Source organism: Mustela erminea, chromosome 10, assembly GCF_009829155.1.
Source record: "Mustela erminea isolate mMusErm1 chromosome 10, mMusErm1.Pri, whole genome shotgun sequence".
NCBI classification, from domain to species: domain Eukaryota; kingdom Metazoa; phylum Chordata; class Mammalia; order Carnivora; family Mustelidae; genus Mustela; species Mustela erminea.
The window spans coordinates 89,289,703-89,302,862 of record NC_045623.1 but is presented as its reverse complement, the minus strand read 5'-3'; positions in this window follow the sequence as shown (position 1 = coordinate 89,302,862).

The following is a 13,160-nucleotide window of genomic DNA, read 5'->3' as shown; positions in this document are numbered from 1 at the left end:
AGGTTGGACTGGAGACCAGGCTTGGCAGATGAGACTGAAGGCGCAGAGGGGGATTCCGAAGACTTCTATCAGAGAAGCCATAGTGGGAAGGGCTTCTGGGAAGGGCGGAGGGAGGCTTACTTCTCTCCTCCTTTCTGTCTGGGGCTCGGGGTCACTTGCTGGGACAGAGGGCTCCTGTCTTTGCTAATGAGTAATTCGCTGCTTCAAGCTTCTTTCGCTTCTTTCGAGAGTGGGGGTGGAATGGGGGGACGGGAGGGGGAGAGTAGGGGTGGGAGGTTCTGCGAAGCACCAGCCCAGACAGAGGCAGCAGTGGCCACTCTGGAACCTCCACCTGGAGGCGGAGAGGGTGCTCTGGCCCTGGGACTCAGGCCCTGTTGTTCTGGGAAAGCGCATTACCGGCGCTGAAGTGGGCAGTCACCAGAGGAAGTCTGGCCACCATCAGCAGTCCACAGGCAGCAGGGCTGGGGGCGAGCCTGGCACAGGCTGGCACGGTCCCTCCTCGTCCCAATGGCCTCAGCCCCCAGCTCCCACGCAACCCCCACCTGAGCCGGAGGCAGCCCTGCCCAGGTGGGAAAGGGCGGGTGCTCTAACCCAGAGCCCATGGGCTCCATCTCCCGCTACCATGCTGTCTCCTAAATGCCTTTCTGGTCTGCCTCCTGCCCCCTCGCCTGCCAGGCCTGGTGGGGCCTCCCCACTGCCCTCTGAGCCCAGCAACAGCCTCCTCAGAGCTGTCCCTGCTTTCCACGCCCTCTTCCTCACCTCCACCAGAATCTTGCTAAAGTACAATTCACCTCATTCAGTGAATCAGAGACTCATTCTCAAAACCTCTGGGTTAAAGGCTAGACTCCTTTCTGGAGCTTTGCAGGGCCTGTTCCTACCAGAAAACTTCTTTTCAGTTCCTCAGTGTGTATCCTTCCTGCTGCCCTCCCCCTTGATCTCTCCCTCAGCCTCCGCCTCCCATCACTTCCTCTGGGCAGCCTTCTGTGGTCCTGGGGTGCGGAAGGGTCTGCTTGTGTAACCCACACCGGCTGGGTTTTCCCCCACCTGGGAGCCCAGAGGACAGAGACTGGTAGCCTGGTTCACCACGATTTCCCAGCAAACCCACAGGGGGCCAGAAATAGAGATGGTTATGGAGCTCTTCCAACCCCCTTTCCTCCCTGGATCCTTGGATCCTGCCCCACTGGGAAAGCAGGTTCTTCCCAGCTAGAAGAAACAGGCTGAGTCGCGACGCTGTGTCCTTTCGCATGTGACCCCAGAGCCCTGAGCCCAGTGGCCCTCCCACTGGTGCTGGGAGGACAGAGACATCACCAATCTGAAGTCACATTTCCGCAAGACTCCCAAACCCTTGAGGAAGTAAGGGAATGAGGAGGCAGGGCGCAGGCTCCTGTGGAGATGCACAAGAGAGGATGAGGAAGGGACCTTTCCCTCCTCCGAGACGCACAGAGGGGTGGTTCGAACCCAGGATCCTGGCTCAGTCCCTTCCTGACTGCAGGACTTGACACATACCGCTTTACCTTTCTAGGTGGCAGTTTTCCCATCTGTAAAATGGAAAGAAGATCATTTATCCCTCGGGCTATTTGCAGGCTTCATGAAACAATGCACAGAAAGCTGCTGGCACAGTGCCTGCCCTTGGTGAGCCAAGTTCCCCTTCCTGGGCCTTCTCAAGCCCTCATGTATATGCAAATTCAAGTTTGTGCATTGCCTGGCAGGGGATGGATGGGGCAGACCCAGGGGAGCGGGAAGAGGACCACAAGGCAGAGTGCTGGGGGCCGTCTCTGTGCTGTGGGACAGGTTCCTGGGGCTGAGGAAGACGGAGAAAGCCTAATGAGAGAGAGAGGGATCTCTGACCTACTTCAGTCCCCTTTCCTTACAGCTGGGGAAACTGAGGCTAAGAGTGGGCAGCAGCTGTTGTTGTTGCCCGAGTATCACTCAGAGCCAGGTTAGTTAGGTACAGCAGCTTTCCTGAACTTACTGCAGTGAATGCAAGTTTTGCCCCTCTCTGGAAGCCAGGCCAAGAGAATCACGATGGTGAGGCCACGCGCTTTAGACTCAGACAATTCTTTGGCTCAAGGTCACAAGGTTGTGTGACAAGCCAAGAACCCAGGGCTCCAGATTCTCTGGAACCCTTTCTTCTGCCCCCAAAAGTGTCATCTTCCCAGGATCTGGAGGAAGGCATGGGGGCTGGGGGAATGAGGGCTGATCCCATTCCAGAATCCTCCCATTATCTGTTCAAGGAATGCTAGGAAATAGGCAAAGAAGAGACACGCCCAGCTCTCGTGGAGAAAATCTGCCAGAACAGAATGTGTCTCTGTGGCAAGAGGATTAATTTAGGCTGACTTTTTTTTTTTAGATTTTATTTATTTTTTTGACAGAGAGAGAGAGAGAGAGAGAGAGAGAGATCACAAGCAGGCAGAGAGAGGGCGGGAAGCAGACTCCCTGCTGAGCAGAGAGCCCGGTGCGATCCCAGGACCCTGAGATCATGACCTGAGCCAAAGGCAGAAGCTTAACCCACTGAGCCACCCAGGTGTCCCTAGGCTAATTATTTTTATGAAACAGAAAACTCAAGAAGTTTTTCTTCTTGCCTCTCCCCCAACTCTTTAAAAGGATTTTGATGGAAGACCTGTTCCAGGAAGGGAGCTGTCACCAAAGATAACTACAGTATAATATAAACCTTGTGTGGTAGACAGGAGGAGCCTAGGAAAGTCTGCTTGTGAAAATTCTCTCTAGGCCCCATTGTTTCTGTAGGCACCCCCACCCCAAACCTTTGTTAACCAAACATTTACTCTTTCTCACCTTCCTGTGATTGTCTTCCTTCTCTTTGAAGTTCCAGACTACTAAGCCCTTCTTTTTAGCTCCCGATGGCCTATAAACCTTAACTGCCTGACTGGGTCTCATATTCTTATGGCGTTGCCATAGATAACATAATTACATTTGATTTTCTGTTGATCTGTCTCCTGTCAATTTAATTCTTAGACTATCCAGAAAATCTTAAAAGGTAGAGGAGAATTTTTTCCTTCCCAGCACAGCCTGCCAGGGAAGAGATGCTAAGAAAAGAAATCACAAGTAAAAGTCACATTGTAACCAGGAGGAGGGCTGTGGAGAAGGGGTTCCTGGTACTGTACTGGGTGATCTAAGGGACCATACGCTGTCTGTGGGAGGGTCAGGAAGCCTTCTTGAGGACGTGATGCTTAGACTGAGACTCAGGATGGAAAGGTTACTAGGAAATCTGTATCTTGGTCTCTACATCCTGTTCCTGACAGAGGGCTCCTAAGCCCTTATAAATTCCTAAGTGGGGGCACCTGGCTGGCTCAGTCAGTGGAGCATGAGACTCTTGATCTCAGGGTTGTGTGTTCGAGCCCCAGGCTGGGCCTAGGGATTACTTAAAAAAATTCCTAAGTGAGAAGAGCACCAGGAGCATCTTTGTTCTATGGAGGGGACTCTGGGTGGGCTCCTGGATGACTCCTGGAGGGCAGCTGGTCACCAGAGGGACCAAACCATGACTAGAAGCTTAGAATTTTCAGACCCTGTGGGCCCCCCCCCCCCCACTTTTCCGGGGAAAGGAGAGGGGCTGGAAACAGACTTACTACCCGATCAGGCCTATGGGAAGCCTTCATAAAATCCCAATAGTACAGGAAGGTGTGAACACATCCACACCAGGAAAGTGTTACACCGCAACTCTTTAGGGATAGAGGTTCCTATCCTCTGTCCCTTCCCACACCTTGTCCTTTATATCTCTTCACCTGAGCGCTCATCTGGATCCGTTATCACATCCTTTAATAAACTGGTAAGTGTAAGCAAGTGTTTCCCTGAGTTCTGTGAGCCACTCTAACAGATTAATCAAACCTAAGGAGAGGTTCCAATCCATGGCCAGTTGGTCAGAAGCACAAGTGATGACCTGGGCTTGCAACTGACAATGAAGTGAAGGAGAGGGTCTGAGTCCTGTGGGACTGAGCCCTTACCCTGAAGTTCTCTCTGGGTAGATAGTGTCAGAACTGAGTTGAATGGTGGGACACCCATCTGGTGTCACAGAGAATTAGTTGGGATGGAGGAAATTTCTTGGGAAGATGTTTTTTTTTCCCTACACAGTTACCCAGGCAAGAAGGTGATGTGTATTCTAGGCAGAGGGAATGTCATATGCAAAGGTCCTGTGATGGGAAGAAGTACAATACAATCTAGAAAAATGCTCCAGCTTTACCTTTTCAAGAATGCAAAGTAGAGACATCTTATTTCCCTTTTCTTCTCCAAAATCACTCCCTACCCATATACACACACATACAGGATGAGAAGAACAAGAAACAGAAATTACCTTCTAGGAAGATACTTCCAGGAAGTTACCTCAAACTATAATACTGTAGAAAAGCATCAAATGCTCTGTATTCCAGTACAGTTGAATAATGGAATTATTAAATAATTGTGTCTTTTTTCTAGTTCTAAGACTTGGCCTCCTTAGGTCAATGAAATTCCAATATCTGGCTGTAAGAATGAAAATCTTCCTAATGAACAAGAACTGTGAAAACAAGCCTCAGAAAGATGAGAAGGTACCTGTCCTCTGTGTCCCGAAGCTGTAGAAACAGAAATACTTATTATACTCCATCATAAAAATGAGTTCAAGGATCAGACACCATAGGGGTCAAAACAAGAACTTTCATAAAAGTATCCATCTTTAAAAAAAAAAAAAAAAGTATTCATCTTGTTTTCCTGTCCAATATAGGAATTTGATTTTGTTCATTAACAAAATTAAAAACATATTAGCTTTATTAATATAAATCTGTCCTTGCACAAGAGAGTCTTTTTTTTTTTTAATTTACTTATTTATTTATGAAGAGAGAGAGAAGAGAGAGCACAAGCAGTGGGGAGAGGCAAAGAGGAAGCACAGCACCCAACTGGGGGTGGGTAGGAACTCGATCCCAGGCCTTAACCTGAGCTGAAATCAAGAGTCAGCTGCTTGGGGCACCTGGGTGGCTCAGTCAGTTGGCTGTCTGTCTTCGGCTAGGGTAGTGGCCCCGAAGGGGACTTCCTGCTCAGTAGGCCATCTGCATCTCTCTCTGCCCCTCCCCTCACTCATGCATGCACAGTCTCTCTCTCTCTCTCTCTCTCTCTGAAATAAATAAATAAAATCTTAAAAAAAAAAAAAAGTGTCGGCTGCTTACCTGACTGAGTCATCCAGGTGCCGAAGCACAGGAGAATCTTGAAAGATGATCATTTCACATTGTATGACACTCTGTGGAAGTAACTTTAATTCCAAATATAAGCCTGAAGCTTTGCACAGTGGCAGGATCATGGGCAAGGAGGTTTATTAGAGGCAAGATTATTGCTAATTGAAAACAAAAATAAGGGCGCCTGGGTGGCTCAGTCAGTTAAGCGGCTGCCTTTGGCTCAGGTCATGATCTCAGGGTCCTGGAATCAGGCCCCACAACAGGCTCTCTCCTCAGCAAGGAGCCTGCTTCCCCCCTCCCTCTGCCTGCTGCTCTGCCTACTTGTGATCTCTCTCTCTCTCTGTGTCCAATAAATAAAACCTTAAAAAAATTAAAACAAAAAAAGAAAACAAAAATAAGCCTGTAATGGTACTGGCTATCTTCATTGATAACTTGGTCTGTGATAATTATGTTACAAATGTCATCTCTTAGTTACTTCTAAGCCTTTTCTTGTGGAGGGGTGGGTCAAAGCAGAAGACAATCCTTGGCAACTCCCTCTTTCTCACATGATATGTAATACCCATGAGGAACAGAATGAATCAAAAATGCAATTTTTTTTTTTAGATTTTTATTTTTAGGTAATCTCTACACACCCAATGTGGGGCTCACAACCCTGAGTTCCAGACTTACACCCTCCACTGATCAAGTCAGCCAGGCACCCCTCAAAAATACAATTTTAAAGAAGTTCTTGTAGATTAAAAATATAAAAGCAGAAACTATTAGAAGTAGAAGAATGGTTCGAAGATGAAGTCTGAAATTTCCTAAAAATTTCCTAGAATATAGAACGAGAGGGCAGGAGATAAAGAAGTGGCCCAGAAGATACAACATATATTTAAAGGAGCTCCTGAAAGAAACAAAACAAAACAAAACAAAAAACCAGAAAACAAACAAACAGAAAAGCAAGGAAATTTCTAGAACTGAGGGGTGTGAGTTACCAGATTAAAAATATCCATAGGTGGGGCGCCTGGGTGGCTCAGTGGGTTAAGCCGCTGCCTTCGGCTCAGGTCATGATCTCAGGGTCCTGGGATCGAGTCCCGCGTCGGGCTCTCTGCTCAGCGGGAAGCCTGCTTCCCTTCCTTTCTCTCTGCCTGCCTCTCTGCCTACTTGTGATCTCTCTCTGTCAAATAAATAAATAAAATCTTTAAAAAAAAAAAATCCATAGGTGACCAGAAGCAAGAATGGAAGACCCACAGACAGCTGAACGTGTGAAATGAGCCTCAGGGACTGAGAGAAGACTCCCAGCCTTCATACTCAAGGGGTCTAGGATAAGAATGACCTTGGACTTCCCAACAGCAAACACGTTACTACAAGACCATGGAGCCATGCTTCCACATTTGGGGGGAACATTGCTTACAACCTGTACCTCAATACCAGCCAGATCACTGTTGAAGAATAAATGATGCTAGTGGTGCTTGGGTGGCTCAGTGGGTTAAAGCCTCTGCCTTTGGCTCAGGTCATGATCCCAGGCTCGTGGGATCGAGCTCAGCAGGGAGCCTGCCTCTCTGCCTACTTAGGATCTCTGTCTTTCAAATAAATAAATACAATCTTTAAAAAAAAAAGGACTTATTTAAAAAAAAAAGACTTACAAGAATAAACGATGCTATCCATTGGATTTAGGTTTAGAAACAGAGATGATTTTTTTTAAGATTGTGATAAAATACATATAACATAAAATTCGCCATCTTAACCATCTAAAAAATTTTATTTATCTATCTATTTATCTGTCTATCTATATTCATTTAGAGCATGTGTGTGTTAGTGGGAAGGGACAGAGGGAAAGGAAGAAGGGGGAATCTTAAGCAGGCTCCACTGTGGAGCCCGATGCCAGGCCCCATCTCATGACCCTGAGATCATGACCTGAGCTGAAATCAAGAGTCAGATGCTTGACCTACTGGGCCATCCAGGCATGCCTAAAAAAATTTTTTTAAAGTAATCTCTACACCCAGCACGGGGCTTGAACTCACAACCCCAAGATCAAGCGACATATGCTCTTCCAACTGAGCCAGCCACGTACTGCCCATCTCAACCATTTTTCATCCTGAAGATTTTATTTATTTGTTTTCTTTAGAGAGAGCGGGAGAGGAGCTGAAGGAGAGGGACAGCTGCCTCTGCACTGAGCGTGGAGCCCCACGTCGGGCTCGGTCTCAGGACCCAGAGATTAGGACCTGAGCCAAAAATCAAGAGTCTGACGCTGAACCCACTGAGCCACTCAGGCACTCCACACCCCACCCCCGCCCCCACCAGCCATTTTTAACTACGGACTTAGTGATGTTAAGTACATTCACACTGTGATACAGCCAATCCCCAGAACTTTTTCATCTTGCAAAACTGAAACTCAATCTTGTTAAACAACAACTCCTTATTTTCCCCTCCCTGTAGCTCCCGGCAGCCACATTTTACCTTCTTTATGAAGTTGGCTGCTCTAGGTATCTCCTGGACTGACTTATTTCACCGAGCATAATATCCTCAAGGTTCATGCTTGTTGAAGCACGTGTCAGGATTTCATCCTTTTTTATGGCTGAAGAATATTCCACTGCAGGTGTGTCCATTCATCTGCGGATGGACTCTTGGATCTCTTCCACTTCCTGGTTATTATGAGTAACACCACCATGAGCATCGTTGTGCGAATAGCTATTTGAGTCCCTGCTTTCAATTCTTTTGGGCGTATACACACCAGAAGTGGGGTTGCTGGATCATACAGTAACTCTATTTTTAATATTTTGATAAAGAGACCAGTTTTCCTTTAACTTCTGCTGAAAGGAGACAGCAGACCCGGGCTGCTCAGCGCTAGCCCAGAAAGCCTGATCCCTGCCCCAGAAGGGAGCCCTGGTCCTTCCCTCTGCTCACCAGCCAAGCAGGTGCTGTGGTTCCTTCGCAGAGAGGAGCAGGTGGTCTGGCCTCCATCGGATCCCAGTGAGGAAGTACAGGGCCAGAAAGCTCTCTGGGCTCAAACCCGCTTCCCCAGGCTGGAGGCTGATGGTTTCCCTTTCTGGTCTGTTCCTTCCTGGGCTCTCCCCCAGTTTGAGACCTAGTCAGTTCCCTGGCCCGAGGAGCTCCTGCCCAGCCCTCCCCAGCAGCGGCTTTCCCTCCCTTCCTCCCCTCTTCCTCTCTCCTCCAGGCTCCTCCCCTCCCCAACCGCCCGGTCTCTACCTCTCAACCCTCGGTCTCCTCCCTTCTCCCTTCCCCTCTCAGATTTCCTCCCCTCCCCCTCCTTTCTCTCTTCCCCTCACCTTCTCGGTCCCCTTCTTTCTCTCCTCTCCTTCCCCCTCCTTTTTTCTCTGCCCCTCCTCCTTCTCCCCTCTCTCACGCCCTGCCCCTACTCCTCTTTCCCCCCAACACTGGGGGCTGCGAAAACTCCTTCGCCTACCCCTGCTTCACAAGGTCTAGAAGATAAGGTTTGAAGGACTTTCTCATCACACGGAGGCTGACAGCCCTTCAAAGCTTCACAACCAGTCACGTGAAGTCTTCATTGAGGACAGATGGAGAGCGAGCATTTCTTTCCAGAAGTCCCTACCCCCATCCTTGTGGAAATCTGCAATGGCGGTGGCGGTGGTGGTGGGGAGCTCCCTCCAGGATGGCCTGTGCCATGGTCTCAGGGAATCCTTGGCAGGGAGCGGCTTATATTATCCTTACAAACCATGTTCTAGAAAATCTAGAAAACAGGGAAAAGACAACAGATGGCTCTTCAGGTCCCCGGGGCTCCCGGTGCGGTGAGCAATCCTGGTCTCATCCGTGAGTTCTGGGAACTTGTCTCTGGTGACCTGGACCGTGACGGGCCCCGGGGCTGAACCTATGAGCCTGTGTGTAACTGTGCAGGCAGGCACCCCCGAACCCCACAAGAGCCTTGGGACTTGGGAAGGGGCCACCTCTGGGCAGCCAGTGGGGCCTGTGCCAAGAGGCAGAAGCCCACAGCACCAGAAGCCTCCTGACTGCTAAGTGTTTTCCGCCGGCCCCCTTGGCTAGCGGGCCACACTGGTGGACATAAGGGGACAGCAGGTTGCTGTTAACAACCCCCCCCCCCCCCCCCCCCCCCCCCCCCCCGACAGATGCTGCATTGCTCTCCTGGAGAGGACCCCGCCCCTGGAAGGGCCAAGTACCAAGTGCGAGAAAGTGTTTGGTGTCAACAAATCAGGCAGGGACCCAACCCCTACCCCCTCACCCCCAGTCACCCTGAATCACCCTACTACTGTGACCACAGGAAGCCTGGAGCCACTCATCCTCTGATGCTGAAAACTGTGAGACTTACAGAAATGAGGAACTCCAGTTCTGGGTTGTGGCAGGCCTCTCCTCAGGCTGCCTTCCCCACTTCCCCCTGCCTATCCGCCCCTCCTCCCCTCATCTCTCCCCCAGGCCCCGCCCACCCGGACTTCTCCACACCCCACTCCACCTCTGAGGAGCTCCCAGGCTGGGAAAAGTGCCAAGGGCTGGGGCCAAGGCTACCGCAGGCCAGGCCGGGCTTCCAATACCATTTCCTCTATTTGCATGCTGTGTAACAGCAAGGAGAAGAGTTTTCCTCTCGGAATCTCATTTACCTAAACTAGAAGGCAGGGAATTAAGAGAAGTAAATGTGATGAGGTTCCTGAGAAAAGTCAGAGGCACAAGAGGCCCTCCAAAAACAATCATAAGAACAGATATTGAGGGCTGGGCACGTGCCCTAAGCCCATCACTCTACCATTTCTACCAAGACCCTGCTCCCACCAGCCCACTGGAAAGAGGGGGACCGAGGCTCAGAGAGGTTAAGGAACTTGCCCAAGATCACACAGCTAAGAAGTGGTGGAGCCAGGCTTTGAGCCCAGCTCTATTTTCAAAGCTTATCTTTTTATTCTTCATCCTATGCTGCAATTCTAGGCCAACCCAAACCGAGCAGAAATCTGTCAGACTTGCTTGGTCCACTGAAACATCTGGGGAAGAGATGAGTAATTATCACTGTTTCCTCCAGCCTGCCTCAGAAGCCCTCGGTTCCTCGGGGCATCTGGCCGGCTCGGTGGTAGAGCACATAGCTCTTGGTCTTGGGGTTGTGAGTCTGAGCACCACACTGGGTATAGAGATCACTTAAATGAATAAATAAAAACTTAAAAAGAAAATTCCTAGCTTCCTCCACTTTCTTGTCGCATGATCTCAGACAATACTTTTCTGAGCCTCAGTTTTCTCACCTGTGAAATGGGAATGATAATGTCTGTCTGTCTTGCTTGTGGGGAGGCATAAGTGAACATATGTTTGTATTGAGCCTGCACAGGGTAGGTGCCCACAGAATCACACCTGCCAGTGTTTCTGGAAACAGAGAAATGGCTCCCCTCTGCTTCACATATCCTCCTCCCTGGCCTGTGGCCCCATGGTCCCTGGCATACCTGTGTACCTCCTCCCTGGCATACCTGTGTACCTCTCCTCTCAGCTCTTGCAAGAGTCCTTCCTTTTCTTATTGGGTCCATTGGAGGTTCAACAACCATTCAACATGACAAATATGCCCACAGAAGCTACAAACACCAGCATACCATTTGACCCAGAAATTCCACTTTGGGGATCTATCTCAAGGAAACATTTTCCATGCATTCATTCAGTGAGTCATTAACAACAGTAATTTATTGAGCATCTACTGTTTGCCAGGCCCTGTGATATGCTGGGACTATACTGGGGAGCAAAGCAGACTACTACTCCAACCTCTGACCACCAGAAGACAATGATCTTTTTTTTTAAGTTCTGGATTAAAAAAAAAATTTTTTTTTTCTATTTTATTGTAAGTAGGCCCCACACCCAATGTAGGGCTCAAACTCGTGACTCTGATAAACAGTTGCATGCTCTACCCACTGAGCCATCCAGGTGCCCCCAGAAGCTAACTAATTGCTGAGGAGACATTAAATAAACAATTACACATATAAATATAAAACTGCAAAATTGTAATGGCGAGGAAATGTTTCAATGTGTTGTGTTGTAGCAGGCTTTTGTCTGCTAATCTTGTAGGTCTACTTCTGTGCCCAGGAATCTGGGAAAAGATAAAGGCAAAGGAAAGGGAGGATTTTTTTTTTTTTTTGAAGATTTTATTCATTTAGGGGCACCTGGGTGGGCTCAGTGGGCTAAAACCTCTACCCTCGCTTCAGTCATGATCCCAGGGTCCTGGGATCAAGCCCCGCATTGGGCTCTCTGCTCAGCAGGGAGCCTGCTTCCCCCTCTCTCTCTGCCTGCCTCTCTGCCTACTTGTGATCTGTGTCTGTCAATTAAACAAATAAAATCTTTTTTAAAAATTAAAAAAAAAAGATTTTATTCATTTATTTGACAGAGAAAGAGATCACAAGGAAGCAGAGAGGCAGGCAGAGAGAGAGAGAGAAGCAGGCTCTCTCGATCACAGGATCCCAAGACCATGACCCGAACTGAAGGCAGAGGTTTAACCCACTGAGCCACCCAGGCACCCAGGAAAGGGAGGATTTTAAAGTTTTCTGTTGAGTGTTATCACTCAGGAACCTCTCCTTGAAGGTCAAGGCTGGACCTGATGTCAGCTGGGTCATGGGGTGGGCAGCGCGTCTGTAATGTTTATGCAAAGAAAGAAAAAGACAAAAATAAGAGGCCACCCCGTGGCATGGTGTACTCTGCGACAGATTGTGGGTTCCAAATGCCATTCTCCAATAAAAGGAACCAGGCTTCTGGGGGAAATGGCTGCATGCAGGGCTGGGGCAGAAAAAAGACCAGATGAGCCTGAAGCATCTTGTAGCATCAGACAGTAAGGAAGTGCTGAGAATGCAGAACGAGGAGGGCATGGCCATGTGACCCAGGGGCCAACCTGAAGGAACTCCTCAGGCTGGAACGATTTGAACAACAACAGAAATAATGTAGTATTAGATTATAAATCAAGGTGTAAAGTAAATACGCATGACTCCATACTGATGTAAATAAATAACAGAATAAATAGATATATGGGGGAGAAGAGACACATCTTTCTTACAGAAGACTCCCAATAATTTATTTGGATGTTCCTCACTCTGTGAAGTGGGGCTTAGCTTTTCCTAACGGTGGGCTGCACTTAGCGACTTGTTTCCAAAGACTGGAGTATAAATGGTGGAAATAGCAAGTTTCCAGTGGAGAAACCCGGAAACACCGCCTTAACTAAGCCATCACGGTTAACGCCACAGTGAAAAGTCCTGTGCCCATGTCATGTGCTCCCTAGGAGAGGCAGTGATGAGAAGGGCATATCACCTTGGTAGGATCCTCCCGGAAAAACCAAAGCCCCAGTCTAATCATGAGGACGGCATCAGAAGAAATCCCATTTGAGGGGCATTCTGTAAAATGCCTGATCTGTTCTCAAGACTGTCAAGCTTAGAAGAACTGGAAAGGTTGAGAACGGATCACACACAGGAGACATGAAGATTAAATGCAATATGGACTCCTGGGTGAGATTCTGGAACAGAAAAAGTACATCAGAGAAAAAGCAGATAAAATCCAAATAAAGTCTACAATTTAGTTAACATTAATGTAGCAATGTTGGTTTCTTAGTTTTGGCAAATGTGCCCAGGTAATGTGAGATGATAGCATTAGGGGAATTTAAAACTAGCTGAGGGATGTATGGGAAATCTATTTTTTGCAACTCTAGTGTAAATTTTAAAAAGTTTAAAATCTGCACACAAACAATAAAGAGTTCAAAGAAACACAGCCAAGTGTTTGTAGTAAGTATATTTGGATAGTGGTAAAGAATGTCCTCTTTTTGTCAGTGTCTTTATTTTTTTTAATTTTTGTCATTTTTTTGGTCAGTGTCTTTAATTAGGGCTAATTAGGGTTTATTCCTTTTTTGTCAGTGTCTTTAATTAGGGTTAATTAGGGCTTATTTTTTTTTTAATATTTTATTTATTTATTTGACAGAGAGAGAGATCACAAGTAAGCAGAGAGGCAGGCAGAGAGAGAGAGAGAGGAGGAAGCAGGCTCCCTGCTGAGCAGAGAGCCCGATGCGGGACTCGATCCCAGGACCCCGAGATCATGACC